Source organism: Leuresthes tenuis, unplaced genomic scaffold (assembly GCF_036924035.1).
Source record: "Leuresthes tenuis unplaced genomic scaffold, fLeuTen1.0.hap1 SCAF_12, whole genome shotgun sequence".
NCBI classification, from domain to species: domain Eukaryota; kingdom Metazoa; phylum Chordata; class Actinopteri; order Atheriniformes; family Atherinopsidae; genus Leuresthes; species Leuresthes tenuis.
In genome coordinates, this window is record NW_027325366.1 from 12,545,725 (window position 1) to 12,562,198 (window position 16,474).

At 40.6% G+C, this 16,474-nt stretch overlaps 6 non-coding genes across 6 annotated transcripts; all 6 read right to left on the reverse strand.

Annotated features, from left to right (window-relative positions):
* Nucleotides 1–671: 671 nt before the first annotated feature.
* On the reverse strand, nucleotides 672–859 carry LOC140320566 (U2 spliceosomal RNA). Its single transcript, XR_011918402.1, has one exon. It is a non-coding gene; the product is annotated as a U2 spliceosomal RNA (small nuclear RNA).
* A 275-nt stretch (nucleotides 860–1,134) lies between these two features.
* LOC140266079 (U5 spliceosomal RNA) lies at nucleotides 1,135–1,248 on the reverse strand. The gene has a single exon (XR_011906747.1). It is a non-coding gene; the product is annotated as a U5 spliceosomal RNA (small nuclear RNA).
* A 411-nt stretch (nucleotides 1,249–1,659) lies between these two features.
* LOC140320462 (U2 spliceosomal RNA) lies at nucleotides 1,660–1,849 on the reverse strand. Its single transcript, XR_011918310.1, has one exon. It is a non-coding gene; the product is annotated as a U2 spliceosomal RNA (small nuclear RNA).
* Nucleotides 1,850–8,681: 6,832 nt separating this feature from the next.
* On the reverse strand, nucleotides 8,682–8,869 carry LOC140320568 (U2 spliceosomal RNA). The gene has a single exon (XR_011918403.1). It is a non-coding gene; the product is annotated as a U2 spliceosomal RNA (small nuclear RNA).
* A 275-nt stretch (nucleotides 8,870–9,144) lies between these two features.
* On the reverse strand, nucleotides 9,145–9,258 carry LOC140266080 (U5 spliceosomal RNA). The gene has a single exon (XR_011906748.1). It is a non-coding gene; the product is annotated as a U5 spliceosomal RNA (small nuclear RNA).
* A 411-nt stretch (nucleotides 9,259–9,669) lies between these two features.
* Nucleotides 9,670–9,859, reverse strand: LOC140320463 (U2 spliceosomal RNA). The gene has a single exon (XR_011918311.1). It is a non-coding gene; the product is annotated as a U2 spliceosomal RNA (small nuclear RNA).
* Between the last annotated feature and the right edge of the window lie 6,615 nt (nucleotides 9,860–16,474).

Genomic DNA, 16,474 nt, shown 5'->3' on the forward strand with positions numbered 1-16,474 from the left:
GCATTCGAACCTACTTGTTGCCCGCTTTTCATTAATTATGGGTGGACATTCACACCTTGTCGCAGCCAAACACCTCCGCTCCCTGTTTTGATCATGTATGGTTGGACATTCGCACCTTTTCTCACCCGCTTTTTGCAAACTATGGTCGGCCATTCACAGCTTCCTCTCCACCATACTTGTATGGTGGGATATTCACACCCACTTGCATCCGAAGACCTCCGCCCCCACTTTTGTTGATATTTAGCCGATCATTCGCACCTTACCCGCTTTTGGCAAACTATGGCCTTCTTGCAGCCAAAAACCTCTGATCTCGCTTTTGATGATGTAAGGTTGGGCATTCAGACCTTGCTTCACCTGCTTTTCACCAAATATAGTCGGACATTCACACCTTCTTGCAGCCGAACACTTCCGCTCCACCTTTTAGTTTTCTATGGGGCATTCACACCTTTTTTTACACCGCATTTTATAAAAACACCACAGGAACACCGTATTGAGGCTTTGTTCTGACCGCTCATTCGGTGTCGCGTTTCTTTCAAGCAATTCTCCTGGTTAGCCCGCACTCGGCTCGCTCCCAGAGCCGTGTTAAAGTCTGCTTCGCATTCACTCTCTTTTCTCAGCAGATTAAAGAAACTTCCATCCTGCACCGCTGTTTGCTTTTTCACAAGAGCAGAGGAGAGCGCACCGTTCCCAGCGGCACTGCAGTACCGGGTCGATGCTTGGAGTGAACGGAGCAAGCTCCTTTTTCAACTCCTATTGATAAAAATCCATTTAATATGTAGTCCTTGCATAGACATATAACATATTAAACTGATAAGTACAGATACTACACTTGATCTTAGCCAAAAGGCCGAGAAGCGATAACTGTCCACTGGTTCACGTCCGAGGGCCCTTCCTGGCACAATGCGCACTAGTAGCGGTGTTCGTTTTATGGCTATAGTGTCACTTTGCACCTCCGCCCACCCGCTGCACTGAGCACTCTTCAACCCTTTTAAATGGTATAACTTTACACTACCGCACGCTCCAGCGAGCACCATTCAAGCAACATCGGCACAGTCGCAACAAGTGAGGCGACTCTACTCAGAGAAGTCACTCTGCACAGTAACAAGATTTCTTTTGCACAGTCAGAAAGGGCTTCACCCGCAAAGGTAAAACCTGCCAAAAATAGAAACAATTCATTAGTGCTGCTCTCCACGGAAGTCTTTAGTAAAAGGCGAAAGACTTGTACATTATGAAGAGAAACCAGTGTATGATTATCCATCACTGCGGGAGCAGGGCATCAGGCTAGTTGGCATAGCCACCTTCCCCATGGTGAGCTTTGCTTGGTTGAGACGCTTGCTCCCCCCCCTTGCTCCTCGGCTGACCAAGTAGGAACAATCGGGCCCTATTCGATGGCTGCCTTGTCTTTTACTCTGTGCAAAAGACAAGGCAGCCACAAACAACACGGGAACACCGTATTGAGGCTTTGATCTGACTGCTCATTCGGTGTCGCGTTTCTTTCAAGCAATTCTCCCGGTTAGCCCGCACTCGGCTCGCTCCCAGAGCCGTGTTAAAGTCTGCTTCGCATTCACTCTCTTTTATCAGCAGATTAAAAGAAAGTTTCATCTTAGGCTCCCTGAAACTTCCATCCTGCACCGCTGTTTGCTTTTTCACAAGAGCAGAGGAGAGCGCACCGTTCCCAGCGGCACTGCAGTACCGGGTCGATGCTTGGAGTGAACGGAGCAAGCTCCTTTTTCAACTCCTATTGATAAAAATCCATTTAATATGTAGTCTCGCATAGAGGACATATCAGACATTAAACTGATAAGAACAGATACTACACTTGATCTTAGCCAAAAGGCCGAGAAGCGATAACTGTCCACTGGTTCACGTCCGAGGGCCCTTCCTGGCACAATGCGCACTTGTAGCGGTGTTCTTTTTATGGCCATAGTGTCACTTTGCACCTCCGCCCACCCGCTGCACTGAGCACTCTTCAGCCCTTTTAAATGGTATAACTTTACACTACCACACGCTCCAGCGAGCACCATTCAAGCAACAACTTTGCACTCCAGCTTCGAACATCGGCACAGTCGCAACAAGTAAGGCGACTCTACTCAGAGAAGTCACTCTGCACAGTAACAAGATTTCTTTTGCACAGACAGAAAGGGCTTCATCCGCAAAGGTAAAGCCTGCTAAAAATAGAAACAAATCATTAGTGCTGCTCAACGTTGTACTTTGCAGTAAAAGAAAGAGCAAATCTAAAGTTTCAGGAATCCGAGAATAAGCTTACTTTCATGAGTTCTTCACGATTTCGGATTTTGCTATAAAATGAATTCCTTCACTCAAACTAAATTAAAACTGCTAAACCGCTAATCTGTTACATACAAGGCAGATGTCAAATTCACCGAAATAGGATCTAAGGGTATTTGGCCAATCGAGCTGTAGCAGCTTCGGTAAAAGAGTATAAGTTGAAGAGTTTGTGAATAAAGGTGTGCGCACACATAGTGAGTTGTAGGAAAATAGGCAGGGAGCAATGCCGGCTGGGGTATATGTTCTTGTATGTTGTCTGACTGTTTGATTTGAATGTGTTGTGTAAGTGTCCTGTTGAATGTTACATGTTTGGGCTTTGACACGCTTCACTGTGGTTGTTAACTGTGTGGTGTGTCCTGAAATGTTATATGTTTGGGCTGTGTGACATGCTTAATGCTTTTCAGTAGCAACCCACTTATTCATATATAGCAACTGACAACATAAGAAGTCCGGACATACTTTGATAGTAGTTGTAGAAGTATCCTTATTGATAATAGATAAACTAATTCATAGTGATAGAACAGTAGATGAACAGGTGCCTGCACATGTCTCATGAAAATAAAATGGGTGTATGATTGCTGACGGCAGAGCAATACTGCCAAACTTATGAGTTCTTGTGGCAAACTTGATTCAGTGTCTTGACGTGTATACGCTGTTTCGCTGACTTGTCACAAGAAACAAAGTGTGTTTGATAAGATCCGACCATTTTATTACGGGAGGATCAGTATGTATGGATTCTGATGTGACTGATAAACCCATTCGTATCTTAAGCATAATCTAATACGTGAGACAACGCCCTGGCACACAATCAAAAAAAAAAAGAGAGAGAGCGGTTTTGTGTCCCCACAGTCCATAATGTAGAAAAGAGAGAAAAAAGCCTTTCTGATTTGGTGTGTGTGCTCACAGTGCAGAGTGTAGAGAAAAGAGAGAAAAGAAAGCCGTTTTGGTGTCACGGGTGTTGTGACTTACACACACACATTTCTGAATTGAGAAAGGAAATTATTTTAGAGAAAGCACTAGAGTTTAGATCCCACATTTGTTGATAGGCATTCATTTAATTTTTCTTTTAATCAGTTTTAAAGTGAATACTAACTGAGAAATGAAAAAGGTGAAGAGTTTAGAAGCTTGGTTCAAGAGCAAAACTTGGTTTATGATCAGCTGAGTCTCTAAACAGAACAGCAAAGGGCTTCATCGAACATTTAAAAAAGATTCAGATTGTTAGGATATCCAGAATTTATAGGAATGGTGGTGATTACTCTTATTTTCTAGAATGGAAATAACTGCACCATGTCTGTTTTATGAATTTAAGGGGCTAAAAAGTTTTGTTCTCGTTTTTCTATGATTAACCGAATGTATGTGAGAGTCCAAACAGACAGAAGGGTTACGGCCGAGCGCTGGACCTTCCAAAAAAGATGAGACAGGCTGGACCCGTGCCATACTAGTTAAGACCTGCCTGTGGATAAAAGGTTCTTTAAACTCTCACACACACAAACTCACACACGTTCGCACACATACACCCATACACACACACATTCTTGAACTTGCTGCAAGATTAAACATTTGCATTAACTGACTCCAGCAACTCTGAGTCTCATTGAGAGACTTTTCTCAACAATTGGGTCCTCAAACCAGATCTCAACGTTTTTTCCGCTTTCCAGGGTCGGAGCTGAAACCGTGCACGGGGGAGTCCAGTACTCCTAATGAAAGACCCCCTGCTGAATTGCGGTAATTAGGGGCCAGTGTCCACTGAAAGGGGGAAACAGGGACGAGATCGTACTTTTGAATCAATGGCCAGAAGCCATTGGCAGTGCAGGCATCAACAATAATGGTGTTATTTCACCCATTAACACTTAAGGTACCTCATGCAGTGGCTGTGATATGGTTACTTAACAAAATATCTTTACCAGACATCTCTCCTACATAACAGTTCTTCTTTCACAGCCACACCTTGTTGTCGAGAGATGTGCTACACTTAATCCATCCACACTGCTACCTACCCCACAGATGGAAAGCCTCATGATTGCATGTCAGAAATAACCATCAGTGTTTTACCCAGGCCAGACTTAACTGATATACGTTATGAAAATGCAGAAATAACTATATTTATTCAACAGGTCAAGCAAAAAACCCTGATGGCACAAATGCTACAGGATTTGCAGTAGTAACAGAAACTGAAGTTTTCTTAAAACACCAACTACCAAAAAATTACTCTGTTCAAGCAGTCGAATTGGTAGCTTTAACTGAAGCTTGTAAATTAAATAACAAAAAGGTTGTTAACGTTTACACTGACAGTCAGTATGCCTTCTCAACTGTACATGTGTTAACACAGCATTGGAAAAACAGGTATGTTGACATCCACAGCTAAATGTATAAACTACAAATATTTTAGCATTATTAGATGTTATTCAATTGCCATCTACAATAGACTCGTATGAATGACCGGAAGGAAAACCATACTGCCAAAGAATTTGTTTAAATATGCTGCAGTATTGAGCCACGGACCATGTCATGTCTCAACAGGAGGGATGGAAGCAATAATGAACAAGGTTTTTACAGCATATGGTTTTACTAATTATTTAATTTTTTTTTTAGAATAAATAAATGAATAAAGTTTTGTCTAGCAGGTCAAATATGTGCAAAATACATTCCACAGGGCAATCTAAGACCAAAACGAAGATAATTCCCTAAGCCAGTGTATCTTTTTCAACATATTTGTTTGGATTTCATTATTTCATTATTGTGTAGATTTCATTGAACTAAATTAATGTTAAGGGAAACGATTCTGCTCAGTGACAACAGAGGTTTTTACCAAATGGTCTGAAATATTTCCATGTGCACAAGCAGATGCACTCTCAGTAGCAAAATCACGCGTAAAATAACTCATTTCTAGATTTGAAATTCCTGAAAAGATCTTCAGTGATAATTTGACACACTTTGTAAACTATGTCATCTCACTGATGGCAAAGAACTTAAAATAGATCTTAGAAACCACTGTGATATAGAAGGTTTCGCTAACACATTGGAATTGTTTTACTATTTACATATGCATGTGCAGTGAAGAATTGCTTGCTGCTGATAAATGCAAAGAAGAACAGCTTACACATAGATGCTCACATATAGGCTGCTGAATGCAATGAAGACCTGCTTATCCAGTAAAGTTCAATGTCAATGTGTAATATTCAATTAGGATTTGCAAAACAGTGAAGTTAAACAATGAATGGGTCCATAGTCGGTATGAGAAGACTACAGGAATATTTACCTGGGTGTACGTTCAAACAGAGATGAGAAAATTGCGATAAATTATTGTTTGTTTGTTTGTTAGTATGTATATGAATGTTATGTGTATAAACTGTGTTGAGTTGTAGTTACTCAGTAGTGTCTCAGTGAAACAACCGACGGGGGAAGCCTTGCGGTGACAACAAAAGCAGTGTTTTACTGATCAGTCAAGTTGCTCCAGTGTATTCCATACAAACTGGTTGGCTACTGAAGGGATAGAAAACGGGGAATACTTGTTTTAAAGGAAACAAGGAATTAGATGGGAAAAATACATGTTTTAACGGGAGCCAGACAATATTAAATACTCAGACAGATGGGAGAAGAAGTGTAGTTTTGTAGGAAATCACAAAATTATTACATAAAATTAGTGAAATCAATTGAAGAATGCCTTTCTGAAGAGCTGTTTACCACAGATGAGCAGCTTTGCGACCAAGCACATTGTAGATCGCTTTACTGCCAAAATGATCTAGTTTAATGGATTGGTTTAGACATGCATAACAGCATTTTAAGAACAAAGAGAGAAACAAAAAGGGACAACGCTTCATGGTGCAAGGTGATGTATAAATAACTGTGTATATGATGAAGGAGAGACCATTTGAGCAGCACAGCCATTTCGCAGCACAGGGACAGCAGTCCAAGTTAAAGGATCTCCCACGTGGTATCACCTGTCACACTGTGTCAAGGCATCAAAAGAAGAAAAAATCACCAAACTCAAGGACAAAGAGACGAAGACTCCGGTGAACGAAGAGAGAGGACTTACAAACCAGAAATACAAAAGGATGCTCGATATCAAGATCCAGAAGAAGAGGCTAACAATGCCACGAACACTTACGATGCTGGGAATGATGCCAGCAATGAACAGAGAAGAAGATTCAGTGTTATCAATCTGCAACACGTGCCTCTAATGAGGGGGTGAATATAGAATCCTCAACGATTACAACGTCTCTGGGAACTGTGACAACAACAAGGTTTAAACCATTTTGATATATATTGTAACCTATTGGCTAAGGAATACTGCTGAAAATTAGGTAAATCTAATCCACCACTGTCCTTGGTCTTCTGTAGGGTTTTTAAACTAATACGTGGTGGTTTGTTTTTCCACAGAAATTTGGAGATGCATGAATCTAGTGACTTAAACCAAGTAGCAAATGGTTTTATGGGGATCATTGAGAACAAATAGTTAACTTTTGGTAGTATCATCATTTTAATGGTTGTAACTCTCCCCATAAGTGATATAGGTAAGGACTTCCAATGAGAGAGATCGTCCTCTACTCTCTTTAATAATTGCACATAATTTAGCTTTGTTAGCTCTGAGAGCCTGGAGGAAATGTTTATGCCTAAATATCTAATATTTCCTGACTGTAAAGTGATCGCAGGTATATTCTGGACCATACAGTTAATGGGCAGAACTGTGGTCTTAGACCATTTGATAGAGTAGTCAGAAAGTGCCGAGAATTTATTTATGAGTGTGATCGTGTGAGTGAGAGACGTCTCTGAGTTCTGAAGGAAAAATAATACATCATCAGCATAAAGACTTATTTTATGCTCAATATTTTGGGGTTGGATGCCTTTAATATTTATATCTTGTCTGATAGCAGCTGCTAAAGGTTTGATGAAAATAGCAAAAAGTGAGGGAGAAAGTGAGCAACCCTGTCTTGTACCTCTCTGCAGACTGAAGCTTGGAGAAGTTTGATCATTTGTCCTGACACTTGCATTTGGGGAGCTATATAATATCCTTATCCAGTTGATGAAGTGTGACCCAAACCCGAATTTGTTTTATGCTGCGAATAAAAATTTCCAGTTTCCTCCATTAAATGCTTTTTCTGCATCTAGAGAGTCGATTGTGGTTTCCAAGTTGTTGATGGTAGAATAGTCTATGAGATTAATGATGCGGTTTGTGAACGAACTGTTGTGCCTACTGCTCTTCAGCCTGTCAAATGAAACGTAGAATTTAAAACGTGACAAATGAACGAAGACCCAAGGAGTTGAGTCGTAAACTAATCAATACTGTTTCCTGTGCGAGGACCCGTCAGTCGAGGAGTTGAGTCATGAACGAATCAATACTGTTTCCTGTCCTGCTGACTGAGCTTATGAAGCTGCCGCCTGCCATGTGGTGAGGAAGGGTACTGCATGAAAATGAACGAATCACTCACTGAGACAACTCGTTACTCCCGAGTCATATAAAAAATTTGTTCATATCGAACGAATCGCTCACGAACGACACTTCACTATCTATTTGACGAGTTATGCATGAATTCGGATTTTGCAATAAAATTAATTCCTTCTCTCAAACCAAGTTCAAACTGCTTTGTCCTTCATATTTATCTATTTCTAATCTAGTTTCAACAATAAACAACCCCACATCATATTTGCTCTTCGCCCAAAGATCATTGGGCACTTCAGCCAACATGGGTATCGAAGACAAATCTTTTTCAGATTAAAAACATGCTTCAAAATGTGATTCTGTGGTAGGAATTAATTCCACAGTTCTTTGACAATGCATTGTACTCAAAAATGTTTTTTTGTATGCTGACAATCGTTCAGAAAACATCAAATTTGGATCAGCAGGTGAAACGGTCCAATCCGTTTCTTTCTGACATGTAGCAACAAACTCTCCCACACCTTGTCAATGCCAGTGTGTAGGTTTGGCCAAGGAAATGTGAGGGCGAGTACCACAAACATTAAAAAAATCGAATTGCTCTGGAGTGAGCGACACAGCCAATAAAGTAGGCGCACATATTTTTTCACTTCTTCTCATAGTCATTGTCAGGCCCCAAAGAAATGTGTGATGTTCAGTGCAAATCAGCAGGTTGCATGAAATCAGAAAGGGGTGAAACTAACGCTTTTGCTTCTTCCTCTAGTTGTTGTGAAAAAGGAGAGCTGGGAAGTTTCCACTCATAAGCATATGTAAGTGCAGATGAATCAAACTGCACTGCTGTAAAAACTTTGTCAGGCTGTAACATAACGTTAACACCCTCTGGTGTAGAAGTTAAAATAATGCCTAATTTACACATGAGATCACAGCCCATCAGGTTAATGGGACACAACTCTGATAACAAAAATGAGTGTTTGAAGGAGAGCCCATCCTGCACCGCTGTTTGCTTTTTCACAAGAGCAGAGGAGAGCGCACCGTTCCCAGCGGCACTGCAGTACCGGGTCGATGCTTGGAGTGAACGGAGCAAGCTCCTTTTTCAACTCCTATTGATAAAAATCCATTTAATATGTAGTCCTTGCATAGACATATAACATATTAAACTGATAAGTACAGATACTACACTTGATCTTAGCCAAAAGGCCGAGAAGCGATAACTGTCCACTGGTTCACGTCCGAGGGCCCTTCCTGGCACAATGCGCACTAGTAGCGGTGTTCGTTTTATGGCTATAGTGTCACTTTGCACCTCCGCCCACCCGCTGCACTGAGCACTCTTCAACCCTTTTAAATGGTATAACTTTACACTACCGCACGCTCCAGCGAGCACCATTCAAGCAACATCGGCACAGTCGCAACAAGTGAGGCGACTCTACTCAGAGAAGTCACTCTGCACAGTAACAAGATTTCTTTTGCACAGTCAGAAAGGGCTTCACCCGCAAAGGTAAAACCTGCCAAAAATAGAAACAATTCATTAGTGCTGCTCTCCACGGAAGTCTTTAGTAAAAGGCGAAAGACTTGTACATTATGAAGAGAAACCAGTGTATGATTATCCATCACTGCGGGAGCAGGGCATCAGGCTAGTTGGCATAGCCACCTTCCCCATGGTGAGCTTTGCTTGGTTGAGACGCTTGCTCCCCCCCCTTGCTCCTCGGCTGACCAAGTAGGAACAATCGGGCCCTATTCGATGGCTGCCTTGTCTTTTACTCTGTGCAAAAGACAAGGCAGCCACAAACAACACGGGAACACCGTATTGAGGCTTTGATCTGACTGCTCATTCGGTGTCGCGTTTCTTTCAAGCAATTCTCCCGGTTAGCCCGCACTCGGCTCGCTCCCAGAGCCGTGTTAAAGTCTGCTTCGCATTCACTCTCTTTTATCAGCAGATTAAAAGAAAGTTTCATCTTAGGCTCCCTGAAACTTCCATCCTGCACCGCTGTTTGCTTTTTCACAAGAGCAGAGGAGAGCGCACCGTTCCCAGCGGCACTGCAGTACCGGGTCGATGCTTGGAGTGAACGGAGCAAGCTCCTTTTTCAACTCCTATTGATAAAAATCCATTTAATATGTAGTCTCGCATAGAGGACATATCAGACATTAAACTGATAAGAACAGATACTACACTTGATCTTAGCCAAAAGGCCGAGAAGCGATAACTGTCCACTGGTTCACGTCCGAGGGCCCTTCCTGGCACAATGCGCACTTGTAGCGGTGTTCTTTTTATGGCCATAGTGTCACTTTGCACCTCCGCCCACCCGCTGCACTGAGCACTCTTCAGCCCTTTTAAATGGTATAACTTTACACTACCACACGCTCCAGCGAGCACCATTCAAGCAACAACTTTGCACTCCAGCTTCGAACATCGGCACAGTCGCAACAAGTAAGGCGACTCTACTCAGAGAAGTCACTCTGCACAGTAACAAGATTTCTTTTGCACAGACAGAAAGGGCTTCATCCGCAAAGGTAAAGCCTGCTAAAAATAGAAACAAATCATTAGTGCTGCTCAACGTTGTACTTTGCAGTAAAAGAAAGAGCAAATCTAAAGTTTCAGGAATCCGAGAATAAGCTTACTTTCATGAGTTCTTCACGATTTCGGATTTTGCTATAAAATGAATTCCTTCACTCAAACTAAATTAAAACTGCTAAACCGCTAATCTGTTACATACAAGGCAGATGTCAAATTCACCGAAATAGGATCTAAGGGTATTTGGCCAATCGAGCTGTAGCAGCTTCGGTAAAAGAGTATAAGTTGAAGAGTTTGTGAATAAAGGTGTGCGCACACATAGTGAGTTGTAGGAAAATAGGCAGGGAGCAATGCCGGCTGGGGTATATGTTCTTGTATGTTGTCTGACTGTTTGATTTGAATGTGTTGTGTAAGTGTCCTGTTGAATGTTACATGTTTGGGCTTTGACACGCTTCACTGTGGTTGTTAACTGTGTGGTGTGTCCTGAAATGTTATATGTTTGGGCTGTGTGACATGCTTAATGCTTTTCAGTAGCAACCCACTTATTCATATATAGCAACTGACAACATAAGAAGTCCGGACATACTTTGATAGTAGTTGTAGAAGTATCCTTATTGATAATAGATAAACTAATTCATAGTGATAGAACAGTAGATGAACAGGTGCCTGCACATGTCTCATGAAAATAAAATGGGTGTATGATTGCTGACGGCAGAGCAATACTGCCAAACTTATGAGTTCTTGTGGCAAACTTGATTCAGTGTCTTGACGTGTATACGCTGTTTCGCTGACTTGTCACAAGAAACAAAGTGTGTTTGATAAGATCCGACCATTTTATTACGGGAGGATCAGTATGTATGGATTCTGATGTGACTGATAAACCCATTCGTATCTTAAGCATAATCTAATACGTGAGACAACGCCCTGGCACACAATCAAAAAAAAAAAGAGAGAGAGCGGTTTTGTGTCCCCACAGTCCATAATGTAGAAAAGAGAGAAAAAAGCCTTTCTGATTTGGTGTGTGTGCTCACAGTGCAGAGTGTAGAGAAAAGAGAGAAAAGAAAGCCGTTTTGGTGTCACGGGTGTTGTGACTTACACACACACATTTCTGAATTGAGAAAGGAAATTATTTTAGAGAAAGCACTAGAGTTTAGATCCCACATTTGTTGATAGGCATTCATTTAATTTTTCTTTTAATCAGTTTTAAAGTGAATACTAACTGAGAAATGAAAAAGGTGAAGAGTTTAGAAGCTTGGTTCAAGAGCAAAACTTGGTTTATGATCAGCTGAGTCTCTAAACAGAACAGCAAAGGGCTTCATCGAACATTTAAAAAAGATTCAGATTGTTAGGATATCCAGAATTTATAGGAATGGTGGTGATTACTCTTATTTTCTAGAATGGAAATAACTGCACCATGTCTGTTTTATGAATTTAAGGGGCTAAAAAGTTTTGTTCTCGTTTTTCTATGATTAACCGAATGTATGTGAGAGTCCAAACAGACAGAAGGGTTACGGCCGAGCGCTGGACCTTCCAAAAAAGATGAGACAGGCTGGACCCGTGCCATACTAGTTAAGACCTGCCTGTGGATAAAAGGTTCTTTAAACTCTCACACACACAAACTCACACACGTTCGCACACATACACCCATACACACACACATTCTTGAACTTGCTGCAAGATTAAACATTTGCATTAACTGACTCCAGCAACTCTGAGTCTCATTGAGAGACTTTTCTCAACAATTGGGTCCTCAAACCAGATCTCAACGTTTTTTCCGCTTTCCAGGGTCGGAGCTGAAACCGTGCACGGGGGAGTCCAGTACTCCTAATGAAAGACCCCCTGCTGAATTGCGGTAATTAGGGGCCAGTGTCCACTGAAAGGGGGAAACAGGGACGAGATCGTACTTTTGAATCAATGGCCAGAAGCCATTGGCAGTGCAGGCATCAACAATAATGGTGTTATTTCACCCATTAACACTTAAGGTACCTCATGCAGTGGCTGTGATATGGTTACTTAACAAAATATCTTTACCAGACATCTCTCCTACATAACAGTTCTTCTTTCACAGCCACACCTTGTTGTCGAGAGATGTGCTACACTTAATCCATCCACACTGCTACCTACCCCACAGATGGAAAGCCTCATGATTGCATGTCAGAAATAACCATCAGTGTTTTACCCAGGCCAGACTTAACTGATATACGTTATGAAAATGCAGAAATAACTATATTTATTCAACAGGTCAAGCAAAAAACCCTGATGGCACAAATGCTACAGGATTTGCAGTAGTAACAGAAACTGAAGTTTTCTTAAAACACCAACTACCAAAAAATTACTCTGTTCAAGCAGTCGAATTGGTAGCTTTAACTGAAGCTTGTAAATTAAATAACAAAAAGGTTGTTAACGTTTACACTGACAGTCAGTATGCCTTCTCAACTGTACATGTGTTAACACAGCATTGGAAAAACAGGTATGTTGACATCCACAGCTAAATGTATAAACTACAAATATTTTAGCATTATTAGATGTTATTCAATTGCCATCTACAATAGACTCGTATGAATGACCGGAAGGAAAACCATACTGCCAAAGAATTTGTTTAAATATGCTGCAGTATTGAGCCACGGACCATGTCATGTCTCAACAGGAGGGATGGAAGCAATAATGAACAAGGTTTTTACAGCATATGGTTTTACTAATTATTTAATTTTTTTTTTTAGAATAAATAAATGAATAAAGTTTTGTCTAGCAGGTCAAATATGTGCAAAATACATTCCACAGGGCAATCTAAGACCAAAACGAAGATAATTCCCTAAGCCAGTGTATCTTTTTCAACATATTTGTTTGGATTTCATTATTTCATTATTGTGTAGATTTCATTGAACTAAATTAATGTTAAGGGAAACGATTCTGCTCAGTGACAACAGAGGTTTTTACCAAATGGTCTGAAATATTTCCATGTGCACAAGCAGATGCACTCTCAGTAGCAAAATCACGCGTAAAATAACTCATTTCTAGATTTGAAATTCCTGAAAAGATCTTCAGTGATAATTTGACACACTTTGTAAACTATGTCATCTCACTGATGGCAAAGAACTTAAAATAGATCTTAGAAACCACTGTGATATAGAAGGTTTCGCTAACACATTGGAATTGTTTTACTATTTACATATGCATGTGCAGTGAAGAATTGCTTGCTGCTGATAAATGCAAAGAAGAACAGCTTACACATAGATGCTCACATATAGGCTGCTGAATGCAATGAAGACCTGCTTATCCAGTAAAGTTCAATGTCAATGTGTAATATTCAATTAGGATTTGCAAAACAGTGAAGTTAAACAATGAATGGGTCCATAGTCGGTATGAGAAGACTACAGGAATATTTACCTGGGTGTACGTTCAAACAGAGATGAGAAAATTGCGATAAATTATTGTTTGTTTGTTTGTTAGTATGTATATGAATGTTATGTGTATAAACTGTGTTGAGTTGTAGTTACTCAGTAGTGTCTCAGTGAAACAACCGACGGGGGAAGCCTTGCGGTGACAACAAAAGCAGTGTTTTACTGATCAGTCAAGTTGCTCCAGTGTATTCCATACAAACTGGTTGGCTACTGAAGGGATAGAAAACGGGGAATACTTGTTTTAAAGGAAACAAGGAATTAGATGGGAAAAATACATGTTTTAACGGGAGCCAGACAATATTAAATACTCAGACAGATGGGAGAAGAAGTGTAGTTTTGTAGGAAATCACAAAATTATTACATAAAATTAGTGAAATCAATTGAAGAATGCCTTTCTGAAGAGCTGTTTACCACAGATGAGCAGCTTTGCGACCAAGCACATTGTAGATCGCTTTACTGCCAAAATGATCTAGTTTAATGGATTGGTTTAGACATGCATAACAGCATTTTAAGAACAAAGAGAGAAACAAAAAGGGACAACGCTTCATGGTGCAAGGTGATGTATAAATAACTGTGTATATGATGAAGGAGAGACCATTTGAGCAGCACAGCCATTTCGCAGCACAGGGACAGCAGTCCAAGTTAAAGGATCTCCCACGTGGTATCACCTGTCACACTGTGTCAAGGCATCAAAAGAAGAAAAAATCACCAAACTCAAGGACAAAGAGACGAAGACTCCGGTGAACGAAGAGAGAGGACTTACAAACCAGAAATACAAAAGGATGCTCGATATCAAGATCCAGAAGAAGAGGCTAACAATGCCACGAACACTTACGATGCTGGGAATGATGCCAGCAATGAACAGAGAAGAAGATTCAGTGTTATCAATCTGCAACACGTGCCTCTAATGAGGGGGTGAATATAGAATCCTCAACGATTACAACGTCTCTGGGAACTGTGACAACAACAAGGTTTAAACCATTTTGATATATATTGTAACCTATTGGCTAAGGAATACTGCTGAAAATTAGGTAAATCTAATCCACCACTGTCCTTGGTCTTCTGTAGGGTTTTTAAACTAATACGTGGTGGTTTGTTTTTCCACAGAAATTTGGAGATGCATGAATCTAGTGACTTAAACCAAGTAGCAAATGGTTTTATGGGGATCATTGAGAACAAATAGTTAACTTTTGGTAGTATCATCATTTTAATGGTTGTAACTCTCCCCATAAGTGATATAGGTAAGGACTTCCAATGAGAGAGATCGTCCTCTACTCTCTTTAATAATTGCACATAATTTAGCTTTGTTAGCTCTGAGAGCCTGGAGGAAATGTTTATGCCTAAATATCTAATATTTCCTGACTGTAAAGTGATCGCAGGTATATTCTGGACCATACAGTTAATGGGCAGAACTGTGGTCTTAGACCATTTGATAGAGTAGTCAGAAAGTGCCGAGAATTTATTTATGAGTGTGATCGTGTGAGTGAGAGACGTCTCTGAGTTCTGAAGGAAAAATAATACATCATCAGCATAAAGACTTATTTTATGCTCAATATTTTGGGGTTGGATGCCTTTAATATTTATATCTTGTCTGATAGCAGCTGCTAAAGGTTTGATGAAAATAGCAAAAAGTGAGGGAGAAAGTGAGCAACCCTGTCTTGTACCTCTCTGCAGACTGAAGCTTGGAGAAGTTTGATCATTTGTCCTGACACTTGCATTTGGGGAGCTATATAATATCCTTATCCAGTTGATGAAGTGTGACCCAAACCCGAATTTGTTTTATGCTGCGAATAAAAATTTCCAGTTTCCTCCATTAAATGCTTTTTCTGCATCTAGAGAGTCGATTGTGGTTTCCAAGTTGTTGATGGTAGAATAGTCTATGAGATTAATGATGCGGTTTGTGAACGAACTGTTGTGCCTACTGCTCTTCAGCCTGTCAAATGAAACGTAGAATTTAAAACGTGACAAATGAACGAAGACCCAAGGAGTTGAGTCGTAAACTAATCAATACTGTTTCCTGTGCGAGGACCCGTCAGTCGAGGAGTTGAGTCATGAACGAATCAATACTGTTTCCTGTCCTGCTGACTGAGCTTATGAAGCTGCCGCCTGCCATGTGGTGAGGAAGGGTACTGCATGAAAATGAACGAATCACTCACTGAGACAACTCGTTACTCCCGAGTCATATAAAAAATTTGTTCATATCGAACGAATCGCTCACGAACGACACTTCACTATCTATTTGACGAGTTATGCATGAATTCGGATTTTGCAATAAAATTAATTCCTTCTCTCAAACCAAGTTCAAACTGCTTTGTCCTTCATATTTATCTATTTCTAATCTAGTTTCAACAATAAACAACCCCACATCATATTTGCTCTTCGCCCAAAGATCATTGGGCACTTCAGCCAACATGGGTATCGAAGACAAATCTTTTTCAGATTAAAAACATGCTTCAAAATGTGATTCTGTGGTAGGAATTAATTCCACAGTTCTTTGACAATGCATTGTACTCAAAAATGTTTTTTTGTATGCTGACAATCGTTCAGAAAACATCAAATTTGGATCAGCAGGTGAAACGGTCCAATCCGTTTCTTTCTGACATGTAGCAACAAACTCTCCCACACCTTGTCAATGCCAGTGTGTAGGTTTGGCCAAGGAAATGTGAGGGCGAGTACCACAAACATTAAAAAAATCGAATTGCTCTGGAGTGAGCGACACAGCCAATAAAGTAGGCGCACATATTTTTTCACTTCTTCTCATAGTCATTGTCAGGCCCCAAAGAAATGTGTGATGTTCAGTGCAAATCAGCAGGTTGCATGAAATCAGAAAGGGGTGAAACTAACGCTTTTGCTTCTTCCTCTAGTTGTTGTGAAAAAGGAGAGCTGGGAAGTTTCCACTCATAA